Source organism: Dama dama, chromosome 15 (genome assembly GCF_033118175.1).
Source record: "Dama dama isolate Ldn47 chromosome 15, ASM3311817v1, whole genome shotgun sequence".
NCBI classification, from domain to species: Eukaryota; Metazoa; Chordata; class Mammalia; order Artiodactyla; family Cervidae; genus Dama; species Dama dama.
In genome coordinates this window covers 47554547-47575767 of record NC_083695.1, presented here as the reverse complement: position 1 = coordinate 47575767, position 21221 = coordinate 47554547, and the positions used below count along the sequence as shown (strand labels likewise).

At 41.4% G+C, this 21221-nt stretch overlaps 1 long non-coding RNA gene and 1 other non-coding gene across 2 annotated transcripts in view; both read right to left on the bottom strand.

Annotated features, from left to right (window-relative positions):
• Window positions 1–9074: 9074 nt before the first annotated feature.
• Window positions 9075–9146, bottom strand: TRNAC-ACA (transfer RNA cysteine (anticodon ACA)). Its single transcript has one exon. It is a non-coding gene; the product is annotated as a tRNA-Cys (tRNA).
• A 4652-nt stretch (window positions 9147–13798) lies between these two features.
• Window positions 13799–21221, bottom strand: part of LOC133070190 (uncharacterized) — a 142412-nt gene continuing 134989 nt past the window's right edge. The window contains exon 5 of the long non-coding RNA XR_009696098.1: window positions 13799–13842. This is a non-coding gene — a long non-coding RNA (uncharacterized LOC133070190). The remainder of the gene's footprint in view (window positions 13843–21221) is intronic.

The following is a 21221-nucleotide window of genomic DNA, read 5'->3' as shown; positions in this document are numbered from 1 at the left end:
TTTGATTTCTTTCACCAGTGTTTTATAGTTTTCTATGTATAGGTCTTTTGTTTCTTTAGGTAGATATACTCCTAAGTATTTTATTCTTTTTGTTGCAATGGTGAATGGTATTGTTTCCTTAATTTCTCTTTCTGTTTTTTCATTGTTAGTATATACGAATGCAAAGGATTTTTGTGTATTAATTTTATATCCTGCAACTTTACTATATTCATTGGTTAGCTCTAGTAATTTTCTGGAAGAGTCTTTAGGGTTTTCTATGTAGAGGATCATGTCATCTGCAAACAGCGAGAGTTTCACTTCTTCTTTTCCTATCTGGATTCCTTTTACTTCTTTTTCTGCTCTGATTGCTGTGGCCAAAACTTCCAACACTATGTTGAATAGTAGTGGTGAGAGTGGGCATCCTTGTCTTGTTCCTGATTTCAGGGGAAATGCTTTCAATTTTTCACCATTGAGGGTGATACTTGCTGTGGGTTTGTCATATATAGCTTTTATTATGTTGAGGTATGTTCCTTCTATTCCTGCTTTCTGGAGAGTTTTAATCATGAATGGGTGTTGAGTTTTGTCAAAGGCTTTCTCTGCATCTATTGAGATAATCACATGGTTTTTATCTTTCAATTTGTTAATGTGGTGTATTACATTGATTGATTTGTGGATATTAAAGAATCCTTGCATTCCTGGGATAAAGCCCACTTGGTCATGGTGTATGATTTTTTTGATATGTTGTTGGATTCTGTTTGCTAGAATTTTGTTAAGGATTTTTGCATCTATGTTCATCAGTGATATTGGCCTGTAGTTTTCTTTTTTTGTGGCATCTTTGTCTGGTTTTGGAATTAGGGTGATGGTGTCCTCATAGAATGAGTTTGGAAGTTTACCTTCCTCTGCAATTTTCTGGAAGAGTTTGAGTAAGATAGGTGTTAGCTCTTCTCTAAATTTTTGGTAGAATTCAGCTGTGAAGCCATCTGGTCCTGGGCTTTTGTTTGCTGGAAGATTTTTGATTACAGTTTCGATTTCCTTGCTTGTGATGGGTCTGTTAAGATCTTCTATTTCTTCCTGGTTCAGTTTTGGAAGGTTATACTTTTCTAAGAATTTGTCCATTTCATCCAAGTTGTCCATTTTGTTGGCATAGAGCTGCTGGTAGTAGTCTCTTATGATCCTTTGTATTTCAGTGTTGTCTGTTGTGATCTCTCCATTTTCATTTCTAATTTTGTTTATTTGGTTCTTCTCTCTTTGCTTCTTAATGAGTCTTGTTAATGGTTTGTCAATTTTGTTTATTTTTTCAAAAAACCAGCTTTTAGCTTTGTTGATTTTTGCTATGGTCTTTTTAGTTTCTTTTGCATTTATTTCTGCCCTAATTTTTAAGATTTCTTTCCTTCTGCTAACCCTGGGGTTCTTCATTTCTTCCTTCTCTAATTGCTTTAGGTGTAGAGTTAGGTTATTTATTTGGCTTTTTTCTTGTTTCTTGATGTAAGCCTGTAATGCTATGAACCTTCCCCTTAGCACTGCTTTTACAGTATCCCATAGGTTTTGGGTTGTTGTGTTTTCATTTTCATTCATTTCTATGCATATTTTGATTTCTTCTATGATTTGTTGGTTATTCAGAAGCGTGTTATTTAGCCTCCATATGTTTGAATTTTTAACAATTTTTTTCCTGTAATTGAGATCTAATCTTACTGCACTGTGGTCAGAAAAGATGACTGGAATGATTTCAATTTTTTTGAATTTTCCAAGACCAGATTTATGGCCCAGGATGTGATCTATTCTGGAGAAGGTTCTGTGTGCACTTGAGAAAAAGGTGAAGTTGATTGTTTTGGGGCGAAATGTCCTATAGATATCAATTAGGTCTAGCTGGTCCATTGTGTCATTCAAGGTTTGTGTTTCCTTGTTAATTTTCTGTTTAGTTGATCTATCCATAGTTGTGAGTGGGGTATTAAAGTCTCCCACTATTATTGTGTTACTATTAATTTCCTCTTTCATACTCGTTAGCGTTTGCCATACATATTGCGGTGCTCCTATGTTGGGTGCATATATATTTATAATTGTTATATCTTCTTCTTGCATTAATCCTTTGATCATTATATAGTGTCCTTCTTTGTCTCTTTTCACATCCTTTATTTGAAAGTCTATTTTATCTGATATGAGTATTGTGACTCCTGCTTTCTTTTGGTCTCCGTTTGCGTGAAATATTTTTTTCCAGCCCTTCACTTTTAGTCTGTATGTGTCTCTTGCTTTGAGGTGGGTCTCTTGTAGACAGCATATATAGGGCTCTTGTTTTTGTATCCATTCAGCCAATCTTTGTCTTTTGGTTGGGGCATTCAACCCATTTACATTTAAGGTCATTATTGATAGGTGTGGTCCCGTTGCCATTTACTTTGTTGTTTTGGGTTCACGTTTATACAACCTTTCTGCATTTCCTATCTAGAGAAGATCCTTTAGCATTTGTTGAAGAGCTGGTTTGGTGGTGCTGAATTCTCTCAGCTTTTGCTTGTCTGTAAAGCTTTTGAATTCTCCTTCATATCTGAATGAGATCCTTGCTGGGTACAGTAATCTAGGTTGTAGGTTATTCTCTTTCATTACTTTCAGTATGTCCTGTCATTCCCTTCTGGCCTGGAGGGTTTCCATTGATAGATCAGCTGTTATCCTTATGGGAATCCCTTTGTGTGTTATTTGTTGTTTCTCCCTTGCTGCTTTTAATATTTGTTCTTTGTGTTTGATCTTTGTTAATTTGATTAATATGTGTCTTGGGGTGTTTCGCCTTGGGTTTATCCTGTTTGGGACTCTCTGGGTTTCTTGGACTTGGGTGGCTATTTCCTTCCCCATTTTAGGGAAGTTTTCAGCTATTATCTCCTCGAGTATTTTCTCATGGCCTTTCTTTTTGTCTTCTTCTTCTGGGATTCCTATGATTCGAATGTTGGGGCGTTTCACATTGTCCCAGAGGTCCCTGAGGTTGTCCTCATTTCTTTTGATCCTTTTTTCTTTTTTCCTCTCTGCTTCATTTATTTCCACCATTTTATCTTCTACCTCACTTATCCTATCTTCTGTCTCCGTTATTCTACTCTTGGTTCCCTCCAGAGTGTTTTTGATCTCATTCATTGCATTATTCATTTTTAATTGACTCTTTTTTATTTCTTCTAGGTCTTTATTAAACATTTCTTGCATCTTTTCAATCTTTGTCTCCAGGCTATTTATCTGTAACTCCATTTTGTTTTCAAGATTTTGGATCATTTTTATTATCATTATTCTAAATTCTTTTTCAGGTAGATTCCCTATCTCCTCCTCTTTTGTTTGACTTGGTGGGCATTTTTCATGTTCCTTTACCTGTTGGGTATTTCTCTGCCTTTTCATCTTGTTTAGATTGCTGTGTCTGGAGTGGGCTTTCTGTATTCTGGAGGTCTGTGGTTCCTTTTTATTGTGGAGGTTTTACCCAGTGGGTGGGGTTAGACAATTGGCTTGTCAACGTTTCCTGGTTAGGAAAGTTTGCGTCGGTGTTCTGGTGCGTGGAACTTGATTTCTTCTCTCTGGAGAGAAATGGAGTGCTCAGTAATGAGTTTTGAGATGGGTCTATGTGTTAGGTGTCACCTTGGGCAGCCTGTATGCTGACGTTTAGGGCTATGTTCCTGTGTTGCTGGAGAATTTGCTTGGTATGTCTTGCTCTAAAACTTATTGGCTCTTGGGTGGTGGTTGGTTTCAGTGTAGGTATGGAGGCTTTTGGACGGTCACTTATTACTTAAAGTTCCATGTAGTCAGGAGTTTTCTGGTGTTCTCTGGTTTTGGGCTTAAGTCTCCTGCCTCTGGATTTTAGTTTTATTCTTCCTGTAGTCTCAGGACTTCTCCAACTATACAGCACTAATAATAAAACTTCTAGGTTAATGGCGAAAAGATTCTCCCCCGTTAGGGACATCCAGAGAGGTTCACAGAGTTACATGAAGAAGAGGAGAGGGAGGAGGGAGATAGTGATGAGCAGGAGGAGAAAAAGAGGGACTCAAGAGGAGAGAGACAGATCTACACAGTTGTCTGTTCCCAGAGTGTTCTCTGTAGCCCAGACACCCACCAAGATTCACAGAATTGGATTGGGAAGAGAAGGGGAAAGGAAGAAATAGAGGTGTTCTGAGGTAGAAAACAGAGAGTCAAGGTTGGGAGAGAATAATCAACACACTCCTGAATAAAAATGGGAACTGAATATTGGATTCTTAAATGTTCACAATTTATATCATATATTGAAAAACAAAAATTAAAAATCTAGAGTAGAGATTAGACTCTTAAAAATACTATATTAAAAACAAAAACCAAAACACACAAAAAAAATTTTTTTAATATATATGAAGTTCAGTTTAAAAAATAGGGCTTCTCTTCTTTTTTTTTTTGTTTTTTTGGTAAGGTTATAGTGTATTGAAAATGAAAATTAATGAGTAGTAGAGGAGTACTAGAGGACTTTAAAAGAAATAAGAGAAAAAGAAAAATAGAAAATAGAAGAGAAAAAGGAGAATAAAAGAAAAAAAAAAAAGAATTTTCCCTAATTAAAAAAAATCATAAAAATCTATGAGAATGAAAGTTAAGGAGTAATGGGAGAGTAATAGGGAATTTTAAAGGAAAATAAAAGAGAAAAAAGAAAAAACAAAAAACAAAAAAAAAATTTTTTTTTTCTTATTTAAAAAAAAAAAAAGTAAAAATATATCTAGGAATTTCTCTGGAGCTGTTGCGGTCAGTGTCGGTTCAGCTCAGTTTCAGATATCGCCTCGTTCCAGCTTACACTTCTGGATATCTACAGGCCTCTTCCGGTGTAATCAGTGTTTTCTACAGGGATTTTAATCTATTGCACCGCTCTCTTCTGAAGCGGTTCCCTTTGTTTATTTGGCTTCTGTTTGCCGGTTTCTTCAGAGCCTCACTTCCGCCCTGACACAGGCGGGCGGAGGTGGACTCTTATTCAGGTAGCTAGTTCTGTCGCGCTGCTGGGAGGGGCTGGCGCTTTGGGGAGGGGCTGGCGCTGCTTTCTCGGTCTGCGCTGCTCAGGATCCCGGCTGCTCTATATGGAGAGCGCCGCGCTCTGCGCGCAGCTCCAGCCCTCGGGTGTTCCACAAAAGCGCGGAACAAAAGGCTGCGTCCGCTCCGTGCCCTCCCCGTCAGAGCGGTCCAGGCAGCCAGGGGCTTGACAGGCGCACTTTTCCCGGGTGCGGCGCTCCCACTCCCTTCCACGGTCCCAATCTCGGTTTCCGCCGGCGCCAGTCGGGTGCGTGCGCCTTCTGCCCTCTGCGTCCCCAGCCCCAGTCCCCACCCGCGCCGGTCGGGTGCCTGCGCCCTGTGTCTCGCGGCAACCTGCTCCCGCCTCCGGCGGGTCTGGGCCGGTCCGCAGTCTGCGAGCTCTTCTCTGGACTTTCTCGGTCCCTTAGTTCTGCGAACGGCCGGCAGTGTGTTCGGGACGGTTAGTTTTCTCTCTCCCCCCTGCTCTCCCACAGTTCAAGTTGGCAACTCACAGAAGCTCCCTCCGATTGTCCTCAGGGCACTCAGGCCTGGACCCTACCCCAAGCAATGCCGCCTGCTCATGTCCGTGCCGCCCCCACTTGCTGGTGGCGGATGCGGGTGTCTGGGGTACTTTTCTGCTGAGAGTTGCTTTTAGGCACGTAATCTGTGGGTTTTATTTATTGTTTCCCTCCCAGTCAGGTTGCCCTCCTAGATTCAAACACTTCCCCCAGGCCCGCCAGTGCGAGGATTTCCCGGTGTCTGGAAACGTCCTCTAAAGACTCCCTTCCCGGGACGGATCTCTGTCCTTAGCTCTTTTGTCTCACTTTTTGTCTTTTATATTTTGTCCTACCTCCTTTCGAAGACAATGGGCTGCTTTTCTGGGCGCCTGATGACCTCAGCTAGCGATCAGAAGTTGTTTTGTGAAGTTTGCTCTGCGTTCAGATATTCTTTTGATGAATTTGTAGGAGAGAAAGTGGTCTCCCCGTCCTACTCCTCCGCCATCTTGGCTCCTCCCTAAAATTCACTTTCAATTCAAATATTTTCTGGGGAAATTCCCTCATGTGATGTATCTCTTACAATGGAACAGAAATCAAAAGGAAATTGGGATTTCCTCTACGTACATTTGACGAGAACATTCTATACTTAACCTGTGTTTTCTAAAAGTTCTCCAATTATAAAAAGTTCTCTCTAATTATAATAACTCTTAATAGAAGGAGTTATAATAATAGCTAAACTTTGTTGAACATTTGCAATGTGTCAGCACTGGGATAGATATTTTAATTGCATTATTTGAGAGAAATTAAGGAGGTTGCAGAATGAAAGAGACAGGGCAGAGTAAACCATCACTTGAGGATCAGCTGACTTTATAAAGAGAACAAGACTCTCTGTAACCTCTCAAATGAGGGGGTGGGAATTAGAGTAAGGACCCCATTAGAAAACACATATCACATTGAGCAACAAGAGACCTTTTTAAGACCCAGGTCCTCTGGAAGGATGATTTATTTCAATTTATTAAATTCAGCTTTCCCTTCTGGAGATGCTGTGAAGGGAGTCTGTATACGTGGAATCTGTTTTTCCTCTGCATCTATTACATATAATACCTTAGGAAAATAGCCAGCTTTTCTGACATGGGAGGGCACATATAAGGTAGTTTGCTAAATTCCAAGTTAGGTGAAGCCTTTGAAATTCACTCTGAAGGGCTCTGGGTGCAATTCCAAAAACCCAGACAGCCCTCAGAGCAGCAAAAACTAAGGCACAAGGAGAGAATGGTGCGCAGGACTGAGTGGCAGAGTGAATGTTTTTCAATATAGTCAATGTCCCTCTTGAGCAATGCTAGGTAAACCAGTGACTTGGGATCTATAATTCTGGAATTATAGTCCCATCTTGCTCTGTTCCTTCAAAATACAACTTCCAACTCCTGGAAATGGTAGGATAAAAAAGCAATTTTCCTACAACCCATATGACATTGTTGCTGTCTAATAGGCTGAGAAAAGTGAGAAAGGTTCTCTTTTCTTTGGAGGCAGGACATTTCAAAAGAGCCACTGGCCTACCTTAAGGTAAAGGCAAACTGAAAGATGACTGCATTCCATGAGTTTAAGAATCCAAAAAGGAGACAGATTAGAAGGAGCACAATTCCACAGCAAACAGAGAGATAACTTTTACATGTGCGTGCATGCTAAGCTGCTTCAGTCATTTCTGACTCTTTGCCATCCTATGGACTGTAGCCCACCAGGTTCCTATGTCCATGGGATTCTCCAGGCAAGAATACTAGAGTGGGTTGCCATTTCCTCCTCCAGGGGAGCTTCCCGACCCAGGGAACGAACCCAGATCACTTATGTCTCCTATATTGGCATAGGGGGACAACAGAGGATGAGATGGTTGGATGGCATCACCAACTCAATAGACCTGAGTTTGAGCAAGCTTGGGGAATTGGTGATGGACAGGGAAGCCTGGCTGTGTTGCAGTACATGACATCACAAAGAGTCAGACACGACCGAGCGACTGAACTGAACTGACATTGGCAGGCGGGTTTGTTACCACTAGTGCCACCTATGGGAGATCAGCCTGAATTCAAGGAATCATACCTTTTGGATGGCATCACCAACTCAATAGACCTGAGTTTGAGCAAGCTTGGGGAATTGGTGATGGACAGGGAAGCCTGGCTGTGTTGCAGTACATGACATCACAAAGAGTCAGACACGACCGAGCGACTGAACTGAACTGACATTGGCAGGCGGGTTTGTTACCACTAGTGCCACCTATGGGAGATCAGCCTGAATTCAAGGAATCATACCTTTTGGATGGCATCACCAACTCAATAGACCTGAGTTTGAGCAAGCTTGGGGAATTGGTGATGGACAGGGAAGCCTGGCTGTGTTGCAGTACATGACATCACAAAGAGTCAGACACGACCGAGCGACTGAACTGAACTGACATTGGCAGGCGGGTTTGTTACCACTAGTGCCACCTATGGGAGATCAGCCTGAATTCAAGGAATCATACCTTGAATCTACCTGGGGCAGATTCCGTGTGATCTGCCCTAGACTTCTATGCCTGCCATAACACATTGCCATGAACAACACAAATTCGTCATCTTACTTGTACTGTAGGGTGGAAGTCTGACGTGGGTCTCACTGGACTAAAACCCAGGTGTCAGCAGGACTGCATTCCTCCTGGAGGCTCTAACAGGACTATTTCCTTGCATTGGATCCATTTTCCAGCTTCTGGAGGATGCCGCTGGCTAGTGGCCCCTTCCTCCATCTTCAAAGTTTATAATACTTCACTTTTGACACCTTTTACCTCATCCTGTTCCTATCATCATATCTTTTTCTCTGGCCGCAGCCATGAGGTTCTCCAATTTTAGGACTCCTGTGATGACATCTCCCCATCTCGAGATCCTTATCACATGTGAAATGTCCTTTGGCCACTAAGATAATATATTCACAGGTTCTCAGAATTAGGACATGGACATCTTTGAGGGTATTATTGTGCCCACCATATCACCCAATGTGACATATTATAAAAAGTTCATGATGCGAATGAAAAGTGAGATGGTTACATCTTAAAACAAGTAACTGTGTGCCTCGGTTTTATTTACATGTGAACTAAAGATATCCACTGCAAGGTCAGGTTTCATGTAATGTTTCCTAATGGCAGTACGTTATCTAGATTCATCTGTCTGAGGAGGGATCTCCTGGGTTTCTCGTACAAAGGAACCACTTTTGGAAAGCGGGCAATGTAAGGGTGCAGCAAGCAGATGCAGTGGGTCCTGGGAAGCAGGAACCAGGGAATGGCAGGCAAGCCAGGTTGGGGTGGATGCTCAGGATCGAGACACAGGGCTTGGAGACCCAGGGGTGGGGCACAAATGAGGTGCATATATTAATGCATATATAGGAATTTAGAAAAATGATATTGATGAACCCATTTGTAGGGCAGGAATGGAGACGCAGATATAGAGAACAGACGTGTGGACACAGTGAAGTGAAGTGAAGTGAAGTTGCTCAGTTGTGCCTGACTCTTTGCGACCCCATGGATTGTAGCCTACAAGAATCCTCAGTTCATGGGATTTTCCAGGCAAGAATACTGGAGTGGGTTGCCATTTCCTTCTCCAGGGGGTTTTCCCTACCCAGGGATTGAACCCGGGTCTCCCGCATTGTAGGCAGACGCTTTACCGTCTGAGCTACCAGGGAAACCCAGTAGGACACAGTAGGGGGAGGAAAGAGTGAGGTGAATGGAGAAAGTAGTATCGACATATATACACTGCCATATGTAAAACAGATAGCTGGTGAGAAGTTGCCGTATGACATAGGGAGCCCAGCCCGGAGTTCTGTGATGACATAGAGGGGTAGGTCATGGGGAGGGGAGGGAGGCTCAAGAGGGAGGTGACATATGCATAATTACAGCTGATTTGTGTTCTTGTATGGCAGAAACCAACACAACATTGTAAAGCAATTTTCCTCCAATTAAAAAATAAATTAAAAAAAAAAGAGATGAGCTCCCAGTAGATTAGGAGTCCCTCACTTGCACTCCTTCTTTCCCAAACTCTGCCCCATCTAGGTGGCTTCCAGTTCTGATAACCCCAGCTTTTCACCCTGTCTTTTCTCAGGAGAGTTTTCTTTCCCCAGACTCTCATGCTCTCTCCCTAGACTATTAGGAAGGTAGGAAAATTGTGTTACTTCCCTGAGAGCTGGAAAAACACAGGCTCAATTGTAGCTTATGTTTCTCTCTTGAAAAAAAAAAAAAAAGCAATCCAGGTCTATTGGCCCCCAAACGCATATTTCAAATACGATTAGAACAATTTTTTTTTACCAAAGTAACTCCTTTTACTGTGAATTACAGACAATCTGATATTCCATCCCTAAAGAATTTCATATGAATCTGTAAACATGTTCTGTAAGCATTTTTCTACCAACCCAAATCCATAATTCCAACTTAACAAAGTTAACAATAATTCCTTCACACCAGCTAATACCCAGATCAAGTCCATATTTACTTACTGTCCAAAAATAGTCTTGGTGAGTCAGTCACTACCATGTTTCAATCCATGGCTGCATGCTGTGTTGCACCTTGAATAAAAGACCAGAATTTGTGAGGAATCTGGTTCACATAGCACTTGGCTTCCTGGAGATACTTTGGAATTTCTTGGAGACTGTATTTAATCCATTACAACACTAAAGGGCTCAAATTTGGGCCCTAAGTCTTTTTCAAAAAGCAAATCAATAATGACATGTTTCCAGTGAGTTGATCACTGATGGGCAATCAATTCTGAACATTTTCATTAACTCTTCTTCAAATCCTCCCACAGCATCGAACATTGTGAGTAGCCACCCCAATCTCTAGTGGCAAAGATTTTGTCTGGAGATCTTCTATGTTTCACCTCAAAACTCAGAAAGTGTCTATGCTTATGAGGAAAGGAGGACATCTTGAGTATTTTGGGTAAGTTTATAAGTGCCAGCCAACATAAGATCCTGGGACAGCTGACGGCACATCAAAGAAGGTAGAGGATGGGGAGGGTGATAGACTTCAAGACAAGTTTATTCCAGGGTCCAGGGCTCTGAAGGATCTGAAGCAGCAACTTTCTCTGAGGTACTCCGAAGTTAGGGTAATTTGACATGTCCATTGCAAACAGAACATGACCACATCATTTGCTGTTAAGCCCTTTTATACAAGCTGGTCTCCCAACAAAAGAGGAATTCTGGGCTAACCTGAGGAGTCATTTCGCCAGATATAAGATTTTTGGATGGGAATCAAGGCTGTGGAGAACAGGCCAAACCTTGCTCTTTGGTCAAATGGTTCCTTGTTTATGGTGCCCAGCTGGCAGCTAAGATGAAAACCGGGAACCATTTTGCCCATCAGCGAGGCTGGAAAACATCTGAACTACTCAACTGAGCGGAACCACAGAAAGGGTATTTCTGTGATTGACATCTTCCACCAAAACTGCCTCCAAAGAATGGATTTTTTTTTTCAGAGTCCACCAATCCGTCTGAGGCTGGTACTTATGGGCCTTTGGGTAACTCTTTCCATGCCCAGATCTGATTAACCTGACCCAATGGTAAGCATGGTGGGAGGCTCGCTACAAGAAGACAAAGAGATCAGATCATGAGGATGAGCAAGTGAGCTCAGTAGTGGGGAAAATAGCACAGAGCACCCATGGATAGTGTCCTCAGAGCTCTGGGCTCCTCACAGGTGGGAGAGGTAGGGGAACTATGACCAGAAGGGCCACAAATCACAAGGAGGCACCAGAGATGGATGCAGGGAGTGTATTAGAATGAGACAGCTGGCTGAGAAGGTGGGACCAGACTCACCTTTCCTGGCTCATCCTTGCCAGATTTCATTAGTGCTTTAGGTTTGGGGAACAGAAGGAAGAAGAATTGAAACTGAGAGAGGCAAAGCCAAAGAATGTTCAAACTACTGCACAATTGCACTCGTCTCACGCTAGCAAAGTAATGCTCAAAATTCTCCAAGCTAGGCTTCAACAGTTCATGAACCAAGAACTTCCAGATGTTCCAGCTGGATGTAGAAAAAGCAGAGGAACCAGAGATCAAATTGTCAACATCCGTTGGATCATAGAAAAAGCAAGAGAATTCCAGAAAAACATCTGCTTCATTGAGTATGCCAAAGCCTTTGACTGTGTGGATCACAGCTGTCAAAAATTCTTAAAGAGATAGGAATACCAGACCACCTTACCTGTCTCTTGAGAAACCTGTATACAGGTTAAGAAGCAACAGTTAGAACCGGACATGGGACAACGGACTGGTTCCAAATTGGGAAAGGAGTATGTCAAGGCTGTATATGGTCACCCTGCTTATTTAACTTATATGTAGAACACATCATGAGAAATGCTGGGCTGGATGAAGCACAAGTTGGAATCAAGATTTCCAGGAGAAATATCTATAACCTCAGATATGCAGGTGACACCACCCTTATGGCAGAAAGTGAAGAATTAAAGAGCCTCTTGATGAAGTGAAAGAGGAGAGTGAAAAAGCTGGCTTAAAACTCAACATTCAAAAAACTAACATCATGGCATCCAGTCCCATCATTTCATGGCAAATAGATGGGGAAACAATGAAAACAGTGAGAGACTTTATTTTCTTGGCTTCAAAATCACTACAGATGGTGACTACATCCATGAAATTAAGACACTTGCTCCTTGGAAGAAAAGCTATGGCCAACCTAGACAGCATATTAAAAAACAGAGACATTACTTTGCCAACAAAGTTCCATCTAGTCAAAGCTATGGTTTTTTGAGTAGTTATGTGTGAATGTGAGAGTTGATTCTCACCCAAAAAACTTTCTTTCCATAAAGAAAGCTGAGCACCAAAGAATTGATGCTTTTGAACTGTGGTGTTGGAGAAGACTCTTGAGTGTCCCTTGGAGTGCAAGGAGATCAAACCAGTCCATCCTAAAGGAAATCAGTCCTGAATATTCTCTGGAAGGACTGATGCTGAAGTTGAAGCTCCAAAACTTCAGCCACCTGATGCAAAGAGCTGACTCATTTGAAAAGACCCTGATGCTGGGAAAGATTGAAGGCATGAGGAAAAGGGGACGACAGAGGACAAGATGGTTGAATGATATCACCGACTCAATGGACATGAGTTTGAGCTAGCTCTGGGAGATGGTGAAGGACAGAAAAGCCTGGCGTGCTGCAGTCCATGGGGTTGCAAAGAGTCAGACACGACTGAGCAGCAGAACAACAAAGAAGGTGAGGCAGCAGTTTGGAAGGGTAAGATCATGGGCAATCTGGGTCCCTCCGATCTCTGGCTAAGGGCCTTGAATGCAGGTCATCGACCCTGCTAAGCTTTAACTTTAGGAAGAAAACAATTTGTCTGCCTACCCCAGTTCAGTTCAGTCACTTAGTTGTGTCCAACTCTTTGTGATCCCATGGAATGCAGCACGCCAGGCCTCCCTGTCCATCATCAACTCCTGGAGTTTACTCAAATTCATGTCCACTGAGTGGTGATGCCATCCAACCATCTTATCTTCTGTCGTCCCCCTGTCCTCCTGCCTTCAATCTTCCCCAGCATCAGGGTCTTTTCCAATGAGTCGGTTCTTTGCATCAGGTGGCCAAAATATCAGAGTTTTAGCTTCTGCATCAGTCCTTCCAATGAATATTCAGGACTGATTTCCTTTAGGATGGACTGGTTGGATCTCCTTGCGGCCCAAGGGACTCTCAAGAGTCTTCTCCAATCTAGTGCTATAAGCATTGATCAGCTCCCCGGAGCTATGATGGCCACACTGCAACTCTAGGTCCTCACAATGGGATGCAATTCCAGAGATATCAGGAACATCCCAGATATTTTTCTTTTTTTTTTGGCCTTATTCTACTCTATGCATCTACTCCAAGTGTACACATGCTGCTGCACATACGTGCCATTTGTACACAATTCACCTATGTTTCCCTTCAGCATGCATTAAGTTTGACTAACTCAACAGACTTTTGTAAAAGTGAAAAACATAAATATTTTCTATAGTTGCAGTTGCAAGATCAATATGTATAAATGAATATGTAAAGATAAGAGAGATATTTTACAAAGTAAGAATGTAATCAGAAGTAAATACTTGGGGAATGAAAAAGAAAAAGAAAAAGTAGTGCCAAAAATTTATTCTAATTGAATATTTGTAGCTCATTTCCAGCTGGCAAAAGATGCCACAAATAAAGAGATGAGAGATAAAACATGACACTCCACTGGAATTGGACATCAGTCAGAAAATCTGTTTCTTATATACTCACAAGCTATGTTAGTTCAGATCTCCATTTTTCTTGACATTTAGAAATTGTCTACACATATGAAGGCTTGAAATGCTTGTCATTTGAATTAGTAAAGTTTTTACTTTTCAGAAAAGTCTCCACTGTTCCTTCATGTCAGGCTTTGAAGTGAAAATTTCCTGCGGGTGCCAATTAAGACCAAAGAGACAATATTTTGAACAGCCAAATTAACAAAAATTTAAATGAAGTTACCTTAAGATAGCTCTAAACTTTGCCAGCTCTGTTATAAATTGGTATAATCTTTCTGAAAAGTAACCTGAAATATCCATCAAGAGTCTTAAACATCCCATTTATTTTTAGTGCATTATTTCTACTTCTAGGAACCTAGAAACTTGGACAAATACACATGAATAATACTTTCATATCCATATGATTAAATTTTCACCAACTCTAATGATGAATTAATCAACTCTAATGAATTAGGTCTATATTTATTCAAAGAGAATACTTCTTGTTACATTCTGATGTGAGAGAAAAGTAATTTTTAAATTATTTTAATTTAGAAATAATGCAAATACTGAACTCCTTATGCTATAGATATATGTGTGGGTTTGTGTTTGTAAGTATATCTCATTGATACATATAAGTAGTGAACAATGAAAATGAACTGAAAACAAAATTCCATAAGCATGTCTACTAAAATTGCAAGTAATTCCACTTATTTTAGTGCTTTCAATTATTTGAGATCTCAGACTATTTGTTACAGCTATAATTAAAAATAATAAAGCTGTTTTCATTTGAATGCACTTATGGTTAAAAATTCAGAAAATAAATGAGAAATACAAAAATAAAAATCACCAAGACAGTCCCCAAATGGAGATAGTGTCTATATGTATTTTCTGTTTTTCATTCCAGATTTAGATGGATTCAAAAAATTTGAATGTATAGATTCAAAATAAATGTATATTTATTTCATAAAGATACATATAGGTAGCCAAATGTCAATATATAATATTCCAGTCTGAAATTTTATTTTGATTGATACATAACAGTTCATCAAACTGACCTGACTTCTATTATTCATGCAAAGATTCTCTTCTTGTTAAATATTTAACTTGTTTGCAAATATTTTGCTACTCTTGATAACACAGTGATGGAATCTTTGCACATATATGTTTGGATAAGATACTAGAAAAATTGATAAGCTAAAGTACATATGCATTTAAAACTATATATTTGTGTGTATATATGTTTCTATATATAAATAATCAAGTATACTATATAATCATATATAAATAATTGATGAACTGAAGTGCATGCACATTTAAATAAATAAATATATATAATCATCAATTATTTTTCAGAAAGTTTACATCAATTTATAGCCCCATGTTGAGAATAACAATGATAATTATGATAAGATTAGTTAATGCTAGGTAGCATTTACTACATGCCAGGAACTTTTCTAAGAATTTTGCATGCTGATTCTCATTCTGCCAAGAACTCTTTGAGGATTATTAATCCCATTATACAGATGATATACTGAAGCACAAAGATGGTGACAGCCAGTGACTAGATATCAAACCCAAGTGGATCTGCTCATGTCACCCTGAGCACTCTGCTTTAATGCCTGCCTAATAATACACTGTTTTTCTTTTTTTCCTTTTTGAACTTTTAATTTTATATTGGGGTACAGTTAATTAACAATGTTGTGATAGTTTCAGGTGAACAAGGGAAGGGGCTCAGCCATACATATAATACATGTATCCATTCTCCCCCGACATCCCCTCCCATCCAGTCTGCCACATAACATTTAGCAGGTTTCCTTGTGCTGTGCAATAGGTCATTGGTGGTTATCCATTTTAAATATAGCTCACTGTCTTTCTTATATATTGTATTTTTTTCTCTAGGTTTTTTCTTTATTTCTAAACCGCATATATGGTAGACTGACTTCTACAGAAATTTCACTTTTTATGCAGTCATATTTATCATTTTTTTCATTTGTAGTTTCTGCTCAGATAATCTGTGAAATTTATTTTCTACATATTTGATTCTAATGTGCTTTTAGAAACAGTTATTTTACTCTATATGAAATATAAGTGTAAGTTGTGAGATAAGAATCCTACTTTTCTCAAGTGGCAAAGTAGTAAACCCAATTATCACTTTATGAATAGAATAAATAAATTTTCTTGTAAAATGAATAGCAACAAAGGCCCAGAGGAGTGTGAAGCCAACGCTGGGGAGAAATTGTAAGGAAATGGTCTCTTCTTTAAAATCCAAACCCCATGCTCTAAACAGCACAAGGAAGACATGCTCCAGAATAAGAAGTCTTGCTGATGACAGAGATCAGAAATTACCCCTCTATATCCTGTATCCTGAATCTTTCTTCTCCATGGAGCCTTCATCTAACTCCAGTGCAATCCTCAGACATTCACCCCCACTGCATATGGGACATCCATTTAATTTTTTTGATAGCAGACCCTTTCCTTTGTTTCGTTTGTACCACGGATTTGAGTAGCATTTTCACTGAGAACTTATTAAAAACCAGAAAGACACTGTGGGCAGTATAAAGTAGCACAGTTCTGCTCCTGTCCTCAGATCTTGCTCATTCCTATGAGAAGGCCTGGCACTCTGGTACATGGATATCTGGCCTAGGGAACTAGCCCACATTTGCTCTCATGGCCACAGTTTAACTCTTGGCCCAGTCCCTGAGGCTACTTTCCTGTCCCCCAGCTTTATCTTTCCCAGTCAATATTCAAAAGACCAAGAGTGGGCTCTTATGTGTGTGGCTCATCTCAGCAGAGCCTGGAGAACCAGCTGGGCTTTGTGTGGATGAGACGTTGCACTGGGACTTCCCTGGCTAAGTGGCTAAGCCTAAGTGGCTAAACTAAGTGGCTAAGTGGTCCAGTGGCTAAGATTCCACACTTCCACAACAATAGACGTGGGTCCCGTCTCCGGTCTCTGGTCAGGAAACTAAAATTGCATGCTGCACAGTGTGGCCAAAAAAAAAAAAAAAAAAAATAGAGAAAGAGAGACACTGCATTTCCCATAGGTGGAAGCCAGCCAGCAGCTGAGGCCCATGGTAACTGTCTAGTCCTTTGCTTGACGGCATTACATTCCACATTTATTTCCAACTACACATTTGTTTCATATCACTTTCCTCTTTTGACCCATTTCAATTCAAAATTTATCATTCATTTTGTCTTATACCATTATCTCTAGCACGTCTTGACTCATTATCATAGTTTGTGGGTGCCCAGGAGTATCCCATTAAGTGATTTAGAATGCACAGGCACTTTTAGAACTAAGCCCCAGTGTCTTAGGGAAACTGCTTCCCTTAAAAAACGAATGAGACAAACTCTTTATAGTTAAATGTCCTTCGTATACTAGGCATTTTAAATATTATTTCATTTATGATCCTACAGTTTCTCTGAGACGGGTGTTATTTCCATTTTACAGATGATGAATACTAAGTTCAGAGAGGTTAAGTAACTTAAAGATCCAAGATTGTTGTTGTTCTTTAGTTGCTAAGATGTGCTTGACTTTTGCGACAAGATGGACTATAGGCTGCCAGTCTCCTCTGTCCATGGGATTTCCCAGGCAAGAATATTGGAGTGGGTTGCCATTTCCTTTTCCAGGGGATTTTTCCCAACCCAGGAATCAAACCCACGTCTCCTGCATTGGCGGGTGGATTCTTTACCACTGAGCCACCAGGGAAGCCCAGTCCAAGATCACTCAGCTTATAAATGGTAGAATAGGGATACAGACCAGATATGACTTTCTCTAAAGTTAATATTCTTTCTACTATGCTGCCCCTTGAATCTCAACTACGGGAGCGCATCTAGATTTCATTTGTGGTGAAGAAAAGAAAGGTCTTGAGAAACACTAGCAGTCATTTCGAGGTAGCATGAAGTCTCATCCCCTTATCCGTAATAGACAGTTTATTCTTTCAGTTTATTGGGCCATTTATGGTAGTTTCATGTCTTCAGAGCTTCAGCAAGAGGCTTAAATCACTTCAATTTGAATTTTAAACACAGGACTGTGTTTAAGTCCAATTCACTTAAGGGGGATTGACAAGCAGGAAAGAGCGATCCCTGCCCCATGGACCAGTAGAAGGGCCCTTTCCTTGAGGTATACAGCTCAGAGTAGACTAAACTGGACATCAGAGGACCAGGCTCTAATCCAGACCCTGTGAAGAAGCCCTTGTAAATCCAAGGCTTCCTGAGCCTCAATATCCCTCTCAGTAAAATGGAGAGGGTTTGACCATTTGGAGGATGATGAGTAGATTTTAATTCCCATGCCAATTTTATACATGTGGCCATAGCTCCCTGGAACACTGTGTTGGGAAGGATTCTACAGCTTAAGAGAAGGAGTCTGTGCTAATTCCTGAAGTCCACCCAATTTGGACACAGAAGATCAGAATGCTGGCATCTTCAGTCTCCTAGATCCTTAGTGGATCTAAGTTCCCTTTAAGTTATGACACTTGTGGCCATATAAATCTACCCCTTTGTTCTTGTCTAAATTCAACAGCCTCATAAACATAAATCCTCCTGGACAGTCATGCATATAGGACATCACAGGACATGAAAACGTGGAGACTCATAAGAGCTGGTCCTCACTGGGGAGGTGCAGGAAAGTTAAAAGGAGAAATGCTTTCAGGCCCCTGGAGCTGTTTTGGAGGAATGGTGCAGTATTTGAAGCTGAGAATATACTTGTCTTAGGAATGTTGATTTTCTTCAGTGGTTCAAAAAAATGTAAAGCCTTGGGCTTTCACATTAAAACAGGGTAGGAGAAAAAGAAAAATGTATTTACATGATTTTTTAAAACTATGGCAGTTCAAGGAAATGTAGTGCTTTTCTAACCTGCTCTGCTCCCAAGAACCTACACGATCTGCTCCTTTTCTGTTAGCTTTCCTTCCGTGGAAAACTTGGAAAGTACCCATAGAAAGAGGAACAGGAAAGTGATAACCAAACAGTTCAATCAGGAAAAGAGATACTGATGGAGGCCCCAGGATCTTGTCTCTACTTGGAAACAGCAACACTTGACACTAACAGCCAGACTGTGACCTCAGGAAGCTCTAGGGAAAAGTCTAGACCCCAGCTGGGGCCTGTGAGATGTTGTAGCATGAACTCTGTTGAGCAGTCTCCCTAAAATGGGGCCATTGTGCTGATGGAAATGGCAAGGAAGAAACATCTTTTGTCTCTAGCCTGCATAAACACATGGCTATTCATTAACTGTAGTCTCCATCTTCCAAACAACCTTCAGGTCATTATATTCATTTGGCAAGTATTTATTGAGAATCTATTATACTATGTACCAAGTATGATACAAATTCAATAATCTACTTAATATCCTACTGGTATCTCAGATCCATGACTGCCTTGAACCTGGTCTTCTTTTGTATGTCCATCTGAGTAAACACCACCATCATCAACCCAGGATCTTAGCCAAAAGACAGGCATCATTCTCCTCCCTACCCCCACCCTCCTCCACCCCAGTTCATTCTTCATCACTGAGTCAATCTCTAAGCCCTGTCCATTTTAGGACAACTCAGAATTGATTCAGAAAGAGGCCTTTAGTTGTCTTATCTCTGTGTTTTTGGAACTAAGACTCAGTCAGTCAACAGCTGCTGCTTCAGCTTCAGTCATGTCCAACTCTGTGCAGCCCCATAGACGGCAGCCCACCAGGCTCCACCATCCCTGGGATTCTCCAGGCAAGAACACTGGAGTGGGTTGCCATTTCCTTCTCCAACGCATGAAAGTGAAAAGTGGAAGTGAAGTTGCTCAGTTGGGTCCGACTCTTCACGACCCCATGGACTGCAGCCTACCAGGCTCCTCCATCCATGGGATTTTCCAGGCAAGAGTACTGGAGTGGGTTGCCATTGCCTTCTCCACAGTCAACAGCATCTGCTTCCTATTCTGAAAGCATAAACCTCTGATACTTTCCCATGGGCTTGGCAAGCAAGTCATCCTTTTCGCAATTTTCCCCAGTGCCAACAAGGCTGAGTTCCTCTGGGCAACAGCAGTGGAGTTCAGCCCCTTTGAGCATGGCCAGTGTTGCTGAGGCTGCAGGGCAGGTGGGGCCCTAAGGTGGGGCAGGTATGGCCACAGAAGTTACACCAAACCAACCCTGAGTGTTGATTTTGGATAATGTGCTGCCTGGCGCCTAGCTTCCCTGGTGCCTGATCAATGTCTAACCACTGTTTCATGGTCTTCCTAGTGGTGCTTCGAATTATCCAGCAGCCTCTCCACAAATCCCTTTTCTTAAAGTAATCAGCCAGAGTCAGTTTCTGTTGCATGCAAACAAAGATTTTGCCCAAACAAGTATCAGAGTGCTGGGTATCATTCCCTGGTGAAGAGAAGGGAGGGGACAGAGCCCCAGATGACACCTGGGTGTGGTCTTAGCAGTAAGGACCAAGACAAACACAGCTCTGGCCAGGACTCTGCAGCAACAGATGCAGCAAGGCAGAGAAATGTGAAATCTGGACAAATATTCACAGTGAAGCCAGAGAGTGGGGATCTGATCTGAACTGAGTCCTCAGAAGTCCCATGGAATTGGGATGAAACATAAGTGACCATAGCAGTGAATGGTTAGTGGAAACACTGGACCAAGGAACTGAGAACAGGGCCAGGGCAGCCCAAAGCACCCTGTAGATGCTCCTGGGTCAACACCATGGGATCAGAAACTAGTGAGGCTGCCCTCACATCTTTGGTTCCCTTGGCTCCTCCATGTCTAAATTCACTCTTCTTTGCTCCTCAGTTCTCCATGGGCCTTGATCCTCTGATTGTCCACATGTGTGAGTTCTCAGTCACTTCCATTGTGTCCAACTGCTTGCGACCCTGTAGACTGTTGCCCATCATGCTCCTCTGTCCATGGAATTCTCCAGGCAAGAATGCTGGAATGGGTTGCCATTTCCTCCTTCAAGGAATCTTCTTGACCCAGAGAACGAACCTGAGTCTTTTTACATCTCCTGCATTGGTATGCGGGTTCTTTACCACTAGTGCCCTCTGGGAAGCCCACACACAGACTCAGTCTCTCCCTGACCTGGTACACTATTATCTCTGATTATGTGGTTATTTCAGTGATGTCAGTTTCTCCCACTGGATTCCAAGTTGCAACAGGGGAGAAACCATGTCTGCAACGACTCACCACCATGTCCCCAGGGCAAACCAAAATACACACCCAATAACTACTTGTTTAATTATTATCTAAGAGAGGAAAACTCACTCATTATAATAATTAATGTAGTCTTAATAGTGCATCCTCACAACTCAATGAGGTAGTCATTGTTGCCTCTGTCTCACACTTGAGAAATCGCACACAGATGAAGTGATGTCATAGGCCCATATATGAACTTGACCCAGGTCTATCTTCACTCATGTCCTACAGTCTTTTTCCAGCCCCTGTACTCAGATGCAAATTAATGGAAAGGGCCCAGGACTTGTATTAGGTGCCACTCCTTTCTACCCATTCAACATTGGAGGAAGTCTCTCTCGCTCTCTCTCATGTTCTAATCCACGGCCAAGGAAGTCAGGCAGAAACAGGGGGTGAGTCTGGT